This window comes from Bos indicus, chromosome 22, assembly GCF_029378745.1.
Source record: "Bos indicus isolate NIAB-ARS_2022 breed Sahiwal x Tharparkar chromosome 22, NIAB-ARS_B.indTharparkar_mat_pri_1.0, whole genome shotgun sequence".
Classification (NCBI taxonomy): domain Eukaryota; kingdom Metazoa; phylum Chordata; class Mammalia; order Artiodactyla; family Bovidae; genus Bos; species Bos indicus.
In genome coordinates this window covers 36,543,348-36,552,481 of record NC_091781.1, presented here as the reverse complement: position 1 = coordinate 36,552,481, position 9,134 = coordinate 36,543,348, and the positions used below count along the sequence as shown (strand labels likewise).

The 9,134-nt window shown below is 35.5% G+C and overlaps 1 long non-coding RNA gene across 5 annotated transcripts in view; it reads left to right on the top strand.

Moving 5' to 3' along the window:
- The window catches only part of LOC139178686 (uncharacterized), a 321,381-nt gene that overhangs the window by 116,541 nt on the left and 195,706 nt on the right, over window positions 1-9,134 (top strand). For all 5 annotated transcript variants that reach the window (XR_011563129.1, XR_011563128.1, XR_011563130.1 and 2 more), the window contains one exon: window positions 5,250-5,573. This is a non-coding gene — a long non-coding RNA (uncharacterized lncRNA). The remainder of the gene's footprint in view (window positions 1-5,249; window positions 5,574-9,134) is intronic.

The following is a 9,134-nucleotide window of genomic DNA, read 5'->3' as shown; positions in this document are numbered from 1 at the left end:
GGGGCCTGGGTGCCATGCCTGGTCAGGGAACTAAATCTCACATGCTTCAACTAAAGATCCTCAGTGCCCCACCTAAGACCTGGCCCAGTCAAATAAATAATAAATATTAAAAAATAAAAGGTATATTATAAAATATAAAATGGTATGTTTATAACATATGAAAAACATATATGATAGACATATATTTATTCATATGGAAATAAATGAAATTGGATCTTTACTTAACTCCACATACAAACATGAAATGCTCATGGATTAAGACAAAAGTTAACAAAAAAATTTTTAATTATTAGAGAAAAATATAGAAGAATATCTTTATAATACTGATATAGGGAAAGAGTTTCTAAATAAGATAAAACGCTCAAAAAAGAAAAGATTGGTGAATATGACTACATTAAAAATACTTAAGTTCATCAAAACAAATTAAGAATAAAAGAACTGTAACTAGAGAGAAAGAGTTTAAAATACAAGAATAAAAATCTATATGATAATACAATTTCTACAGATCAATAAAAAATGAATAGTAACATGCATAAATGAAAATACCCAGTGGCTGATAAGCTTATTAAAAAATGTTCAACTCTTTTGAAATAAAGAAAACACAAATTAAAATCCAGTAACATAATCAGTGCTCCTTCTGGCAATAGCATACTAACAAATTTTAGAAAAATTCTCTAAGAGTAACTAGACAAACTGAATATTTTTTTAAAAATCTTTAAAACATTGACACAGAAGGAATTTTCAATTCTAGGATTGGAGAGAGAGTGAAAATCCAAGGAAAGAAGCTTGAAATCTGAATTATGTTTCTCGTGAACAAATTTGCTGATATAAAATGAACACTTTAGAGCTTCAAACTATTTCTACAGTTTTTCAAAGTCAATTCTCAGCACAAAAAATTATCAAAACACACAAAAAGATGAGATGACTAATCAGATCAGATCAGATCAGTTGTGCAGTCATGTCCAACTCTTTGCGACCCCATGAATCAAAGCAAGCCAGGCCTCCCTGTCCATCACCAACTCCCAGAGTTCACTCAGACTCACATCTATTGAGTCAGTGATGCCATCCAGCCATCTCATCCTCTGTCGTCCCCTTCTCCTCTTGCCCCCAATCCCTCCCAGCATCAGAGTCTTTTCCAATGAGTCAACTCTTCGCATGAGGTGGCCAAAGTACTGGAGTTTCAGCTTTAGCATCATTCCTTCCAAAGCAATCCCAGGGCTGATCTCCTTCAGAATGGACTGGTTGGATCTCCTTGCAGTCCAAGGGACTCTCAAGAGTCTTCTCCAACACCACAGTTCAAAAGCATCAATTCTTCGGCGCTCAGCCGTCTTCACAGTCCAACTCTCACATCCATACATGACCACTGGAAAAACCATAGCCTTGACTGGACGAGCCTTTGTTGGCAAAGGAATGTCTCTGCTTTTCAATATGCTATCTAGGTTGGTCATAACTTTCCTTCCAAGGAGTAAGCGTCTTTTAATTTCATGGCTGCAGTCACCATCTGCAGTGATTTTGGAGCCCAGAAAAATAAAGTCTGACACTGTTTCCACTGTTTCCCCATCTATGTCCCATGAAGTGATGGGACCAGATGCCATGATCTTCGTTTTCTGAATGTTGAGCTTTTCTGAATTAGTTGAGATGACTAATAACCAAGGGCAAATAATAAGTATTAAAAATAGACTCACATAGGATATCCAGATATTCAGACATGGATATTAAAATAATCAGGATGAATAGGTAAAAATATTAATCAATGAAATACAATGGTAAAACAATGGGATCAAGTGGTAACTGGAGAATGGAAAAAGTGTAACAACTGAAATTAAGAACACAATCAATGGGATTAATAGAAGTCAGACACAGGTGAAAAGAGAATTAGGGTAGGGGGAGATAGATCACAACAATGAAGAGGTGTTATTTCCCAATATGATTTTGAGGCTAGCATACCCTTTAATACCAAAGGCTGACAATCATGTTCCAAGAAAGTAAACTTTTACATGAAAACAGATTTTAAAAATTCCAAGCAAAGTATCAGAATACTGAATTTAGCAATATTCAAAAAGGATACTACACTACAAAAATGCTGAATTTATTCTAGGAATGCATGCTTGGGTTAACATTCAAAAATTAATCAATACAAATCAACATATCATAGCATGAAGGAGAAAATGCATATAATTAACTCAGTAGCTGCATGAAAAGCACTTGAAGTCTATATGCTTTCATCACAAACTATAGCAAACCAGTAATGAAAGGAAACTTCGTTATTCCAATAAATCATTTGTCAAAACTTACAATAATATATTTAATTGAAATACTGACTTTTACCTCAGACCGAGAATAAGATAAATGTGCCTATTATTACCTCTTCTATTTTTTAAATTTATTTTTAATATAAATTTATTTATTTTAATTGGAGGTTAATTACTTTACAATATTGTATTGGTTTTGCCATACATCAACATGAATCCGCCACGGGTGTACACGTGCTCCCCTTCCTGAACACCCCTCCCTCCTCCCTTCCCATACCATCCCTCTGGGTCGTCTCAGTGCACCAGCCCCAAGCATCCAGTATCATGCACCGAACTTGGACTGGCGATTCGTTTCATATATGATATTATACATGTTTCAATGCCATTCTCCCAAATCATCCCACCCTCGCCCTCTCCCACAGAGTCCATAAGACTGTTCTATACATCCGTGTCTCTTTTGCTGTCTCGCATACAGGGCTATCGTTACCATCTTTCTAAATTCCATATATATGTGTTAGTATACTGTACTGGTGTTTTTCTTCTGGCTTACTTCACTCTGTATAATAGGCTCCAGTTTCATCCACCTCATTAGAACTGATTCAAATGTATTCTTTTTAATGGCTGAGTAATACTCCATTGTGTATATGTACCACAGCTTTTTTATCCATTCATCTGCTGATGGACATCTAGGTTGCTTCCATGTCCTGGCTATTATAAACAGTGCTGCAATGAACATTGGGGTACACGTGTCTCTTTCAATTCTGGTTTCCTCAGTGCCCAGCAGTGGGATTTACCTCTTCTATTTAATGACATACAACTGGTCTTATCCTTTACTCCCATCCTTCAGGAATACTCTTGTATATAGTTTTTCAAATCAACAAAAGTAGCCAGACAATTCAAGAGATGGTACTTTATAAATATGATATGAAACAACAAATGAACTTTTATGGAAGTGCTCACTTTCATTACTCATCAAACAGAAATTAAAAGCACAATGTGAAACATAGCAGAATAGCTGTGGTAGAGAAATTTGTATTTTCCCTTTGGTTAATTATGTGACTGTACCTACTATTATTATACTTACATGTATCTTATGAGCCAGCAATACCCAACACAAACATATGCTTCAAAAGACATATACACAAATATGGTGTTAAACAAATACTAGAAATAATTCAAATTGTTGAAATAAATAGGAGCAAATTAGGTGTAAAAATATCCAAACAAACCATGCAACGATAAATGGTACTGAATTACTGCTTTGCACAACAGAAATGAGTCTCACAAACATCATGTTAAGCAAAAGAATCCAGACACAAAGATATGTATCTTAGGGTACCATTTCACAGCAGAATTGCTTGTAATAGCAAGAATCTAAAAATAATCCTGATATCTACAAACAGAAAAATGGATATGCTGTGAAGTACTTATAAAACAGAAGTTTAGAAATATTGAGAATGGACAAAGTAGTATTTCATGCATAAATACATGAAGTAAAAAAAGCAAGTCTTAGAAGAAAATTGGATGGCAGGATAATAAACTAACATACTGCTTGGAGAGATCTGTAGCTGTCTAATGATAAAACCCAAATTCAAAATAGTAGTTTTCTTTTATAGAATGTAAGCTCCATGAGTCAGGGCTTTTTTTTTTTTTTAATTTTACTGTTTTGTAGTGCCCAAAACAGTGCTTGATATGTAACACTCATTTAAATAAATGCTCTTGAATAAATAAATAAATGAGGGGCGAGGGGCTGATACAGGGAGTTGCAGTAGATTGGTCGAGTTCAGGTACTTAAGCTGGGCAATGCGTAGCCAGGGTACAAGTAATAGTATTCCTTATAGTACATATACGTGAGATGCAGTTTTCTGTATTGTAAAACATAATATTCTTTAAAAATAAAAACATGCTACTTAACTTTCATATTGCAAAGCTATGTAAATATAAAACAGACATCCTTACTCCATCTCTCAGACTCAATGAATTCCTGCCTTTGCCTTGGCCCTCATGGGAGGTAGGAACACTGAGTCAAGGGTGGATGGTAGTCATAGGAAGAGCCCCAGAGAGACTGGGTGACACCATATTGTAGGTTAAAAAAGAAGATGAAAAATCAGCACAAATCAAAGTGTACATATTGATACATCCTGCTTTGTGCCTGAGTGGGAGCTAATGAGTGAAGAATAAAGAAATATAGGTGGGTCCACTTGGGGGGAATTTGAGGTCGTGGATGACTTGTAAGAGGATCAGTGTTTCTTTCTTATTTCTTCCCTTTCATCAGCTCCAAAGAGAAGCTCCATAGTATATGCAAAAGTCTCCTATAAATGAATCGGTACAAAATACCTATACAAGTGTGTCCCCAAAATACTGTCTTGGAAAAGAGGAAACTTGGCCAATCTAACTACATGTATTAGTCTGCCAAAAACACCATGAAAATCAACTGGAGAATCAGTCCTGTTCTTTAGTTTCTTTAAACTTTTTTCTTCTTTCAAAAGCAAGCCATCTGTTTAATCAACCTGGAGGGTGAATGTTCTATTATTGTGCCCTTTTCCAGAAAATTCTGGCTGAATGCCTGTGATGTGCCTAATACCTTATGGATATGTGGAAAGCAGTAAGTTCTAGTTCAAAAACAGAACAAATACAGAGCAAACCGTATACCACAACTCACTTCATGAGTTATGAAACTGGGTAATTTCACTCCTTGCCATGTTATCCAGAAATCTACTCTGGTACTATTCAATGTCATATGTATGTTATCTTAAGAACTTTTTATTCATTAGGATAACTTAAGGATGTTACAGAGATAAGTTACCAACTTGAAAAAGATATTTTACGATAAGTACATAGTCTTCAAAGAATTGCTATCAAAATACGAAAAAATGCCCACATGCCAGTAACACAAACAACCCAAGAGAAAAATGTATAGAAAATAGGAGTAAACGTCTCACAGAGGAGAAAACAAATACGTACAATAGATGTATGTTCAATATCATTACTCATCAGGGAAATATAAATGAAGACCACACGAGACATCATTTTCCTGGTATCTGAGTGGCCAAAATGAAGAAGGCTGACAGTACCAAGAAACAGAGAGGACGTGGATCCATAGGATTTCATATACACTACTGGTCAGAGGGTAAGTTGGTGCTATCTCATTAAATTCCAGTTTGGTATTCTCTCTAAAAGTTATGGATTCACATACTCCATGATATGTGTTCTACAGTGAAATGTTTGTCCACGTCCAACAGGAAGCAAGTACTCAAAGGCTCGGAGCACTGCTGTACACAGTGGCAAAAGCCTCACGACCACTCAAGTGCCCGCTGATGGGTGAGTGGATGCTTAAACTATGATATAGCCATCAGTGGAAAATAGCAGTCAAACCAAGTGAGCTACAATAGCATACAACAATAAGATGACTCTCAGCAACATGATATTAAATGAAGAAAGCTCCAAGTATTGCCAAAGCGTGATATGCTTTTTATAAAATTAAAAACAAGTAACATAAGAAAATGAGGTTTGGAATATACAGCAGGGTGATTATAGTTAACAATATTATATTACAAATCTGAAAATTGCTAGAGAGTAGATTTTAAAAATCCTTATCACAAAAAAATTTTGCAACTATGTTTAGTGATGGATGTTAACTAGACTTATCCAGTGATTATTTAACAATACATGCAAGTATCGAATCATTATGTTGTACACCTAAATACAGTGCTATATATCAATTATATCTCAATTAAAAAAGGAAATATATTCTTTTATTCTGTTTTGATATGCAATTATATGCACTTTATTTAAAAAGTAGAACATATTTAAAAATTGAATTGTTAATTATGTTCCACAGTATTAAAAAAATAAAGCTTAGAAATATACAGGAAAGTGAACTATTTAAATAGGAAGTGAGAGAACAGTGATCATTGTATGTAGGGTCAGGTACAAGGATACAGAAAAAAAGATCCCATGTATCATATGGCTAGATGTTGCCTTTTGTGATGATCTTAGCTTCTGTTTTGCACAGTGAATTTGGGGATGCTTATTAAGGTATCAAATAACAAACAAAATAAATACAAATGGGTTATGAAAAGCCCACTGATTATTGTGTCATAGAATAAAGATTATAGTTAATTTAACCCTGTGCATCTGAGGTTTATAATAAAACAAACTACTTGTTATAAAGAGAATACAAATGTAAAAAAATAGTAAGATAGTTTTTAAAAGTTTAAATGAGGACATGTGTGTACTACAAGTCATCCTTTGTACCAGTGTTCTATGCAGTATGGTAACAACTGCCCTGACTTTTGAACAAGACACAGTTTCCAGTTTCTGCTTTCAATGAATTTATGGTTGGTAGAGAAGGTAAAGCAGCAGGTAGTTATAACGGAGCTAACTAAGGGATAGGATCGTCAGAAGTAAGAGAACACAAAGCAGGAGGTAGGAAACAAGCCTGGGCATAAAGGAAGTCATCTTAAGAAGGTGTAAAATCTAACTGTGGAAAGGAAAGGATATTTTACCTTCTTTCAATGCCCTCCATGGGAAGGAGAGAGACAGTACTTCAGAAATCAACAACGGTCTCATCGTGAGGGGCCTTGTGAGCTACACTGTGGACTTGGGGCCTTATCTCAAGAGCCGCAAGAAACCATTGAAGAGTTTAAGCCAAGACGTCACACGATCAGCTTCATAAACAGCAGAACCACAAGCAGAAAACCTCAGTTAAACTATAGAGGTGGATGCAGCTGTCCATGCAGGCCCTGGTGGTGACTGGAAGTAATGGCAGTTAGGATAGAAGTAGGCTGAGTAGGGAGTTATTGAAGAAGGAAAATAAGAGGACTCAGAAATTTATTAAATACAAGGACCAGATAAGAGAGGCCAGTCAATGATGATTTCGACTTTAGGTAGTGGGGAGGATGGTGGTGCTGGATGCTGAGACTTAAGAACATGGGAGAAAGCACAGTTATCTTCTTTTACAATGCATTTCATTTGGCTCGGACTTCCCTAGTGGCTCAGACGGTAAAGCATCTGCCTACAAGGCGGGAGATCTTGGCTCAGCATTGGTTCACAGGGTTTCACCAACCTTTTCACATGAAGCTGACCTTTTCTCAATAAAGCATGGCTCACAAACTCTAGAAACACAAAGATCCTCTTCTTGTTTCCAAACACCTGGACAGAGCTGATAAAGATGCTGTCCCAAGGTACCTCAAAGGAGGAATGCTTAAATAAAAGTTCCTAACTCCATGACCTAACATTACAAAAGCTGCTTCACTTTATTTTCTAAGTCATTTCTGGATTTGTTACTTGCAAGGCTGACTATTGCTTTCACTGACTCTCCAATTATAAAATGAGGTAGGAGTTCCTCTGTGATTATTTTTCTTCTTTTTAAAAGCAAGATAACTACCTAAGCATGGCTCCACTGAGCAGTGCCTAATAACAGTACTTTGCTTTAGGTACATCATAAAGCAATTTCAAATACTCTTTCCTTTCATATGGTGGGTCATAAACATGTGGTGCATGCAACATTAATTTCCTAGAGAATGATTGTCAAGATGACATTTTCCGATCAGTGGCAAAATAGGTATGCATGGACCTATATCCATGTTAAGAGTGACTGGCCAGAAGTATGTTCATTTTATAGCTAATTCCCTCAGAAATCTTTAAAGCAAGATGGCCACAGAGTGATGCATTGCCAGGCTGTAGGAAATGTTGGCTCATTACCACTAGATCAGTCCCTGAAGGGTTACTGTTAATATTTGGCCTTGGAAAGAAAGTAGTCAATAAAAATCCACATTTAGGTTACTTTATATACTCATGTGCAAGTAGAGGGAAGGCTCAGTGAAGTTGAAATTGTTTACATAGCACATAATAAGGGTCATTAATATTAGTTAACAATTCTCATACTGCAGCTGTGTGTTTATGTGGATGTAATATCACAAAGCAGTTAGTAGAATGCAATTTGCTGTTGCTGAGATTAAAGTCTAACTCTGGCTTTGCCATTGAAGAAGCAATGTGACTGAACAAATTATTTAAATTCTCTAAATCTTCGTTTCTTCATTGATAAAATGGACATTATGCCACTTCCTTGGGTTTAATGAGTTAACATATGCAAAGAATTTAAACCGGTAACTGATGTATCTTTAAGCATTCCAAAAAATGGAGATAATGAAGTACAGCAATGTAAATATATAGTAATGATCCATTGCAGACTAATGACTGGCTATCAGACCTAGATGCCTGAGTGTAACTAAAACACTGTAAAATACTTACATTTGTGGATAGCTGATTTTTTTTAACACAGTTTGCAGGAAACATAATAATATCATACTCCATTGACTCTCTCATGTACATTTTAAAATATTTAAATGTGAGGTCTTGATTTTACTTGCATGTATATATCAAAACTTCTAGAAAGGATGAGAGTAGCTTAGAAGAAAATTCCAGACCCACTAATGGAACATTCTTTTTAGAAATGCTACATCATCAATGTTCTCATTGACATGGAGGATGACATCACAGAATATCCCTAAGGACGCTCATCTGCAAACTGATTCAGAAGAGCCAGATTCTGAACGGGAAGTTCTAGGAAAGATCTCCTCCCATTTGTTTTGTTTACACTTTCCATTTTATACATGCACAACAGTAATGTCCGATAAAAATATATATCTAACTAGCTCTGTTTTTTAAGTAAAGCACTTTTAAATCAATATAAAACAAAAGTTTTATTGATAAAGTGCTGTGTCATAGTTTAACTGCTAGTCTTTGTTATGTTGGCTCATAAATAATGGAACGTCTTTCATTATGACATCTTAGCTTTACTGAAATATGGAAAACAATGTAAGAACAGTCAAAAGACTTTAGAAAAATTACAAAACTGAGTTGCTAAGGGAAATTTTA